A 263-nucleotide genomic window follows, 5' to 3' on the forward strand; every position below is an offset into this window, starting at 1 on the left:
TGTGTGTGTGTGTGTGTGTGTGTGTGTGTGTGTGTGTGTGTGTGTGTAATTGCTCTCCACCAGATCTCTCACTGACTTGGCTAGCCTGGCTGCACAGTGAGCCCTGAGGGTCCTCCCATCTCTGTTTTCCCAGTGTTGGGATTACAGGCATGCCACATCTGGCTTTTTCATGGGTCCTGGGGATTAAATTCAGGTTTGGGGATTTACGAGGCAGGCATTTTAACAAGTGAGTCGATCTCCTGAGCTCCTAATCTCCCTCCTTT

At 50.2% G+C, this 263-nt stretch overlaps 1 protein-coding gene across 3 annotated transcripts in view; it reads right to left on the bottom strand.

Moving 5' to 3' along the window:
• Rab36 (RAB36, member RAS oncogene family) overlaps window positions 1-263 on the bottom strand; it is a 15,173-nt gene that overhangs the window by 9,158 nt on the left and 5,752 nt on the right. The window lies entirely within an intron of this gene.

Source organism: Grammomys surdaster, unplaced genomic scaffold, assembly GCF_004785775.1.
Source record: "Grammomys surdaster isolate TR1022 unplaced genomic scaffold, NIH_TR_1.0 237, whole genome shotgun sequence".
Lineage (NCBI taxonomy): Eukaryota > Metazoa > Chordata > Mammalia > Rodentia > Muridae > Grammomys > Grammomys surdaster.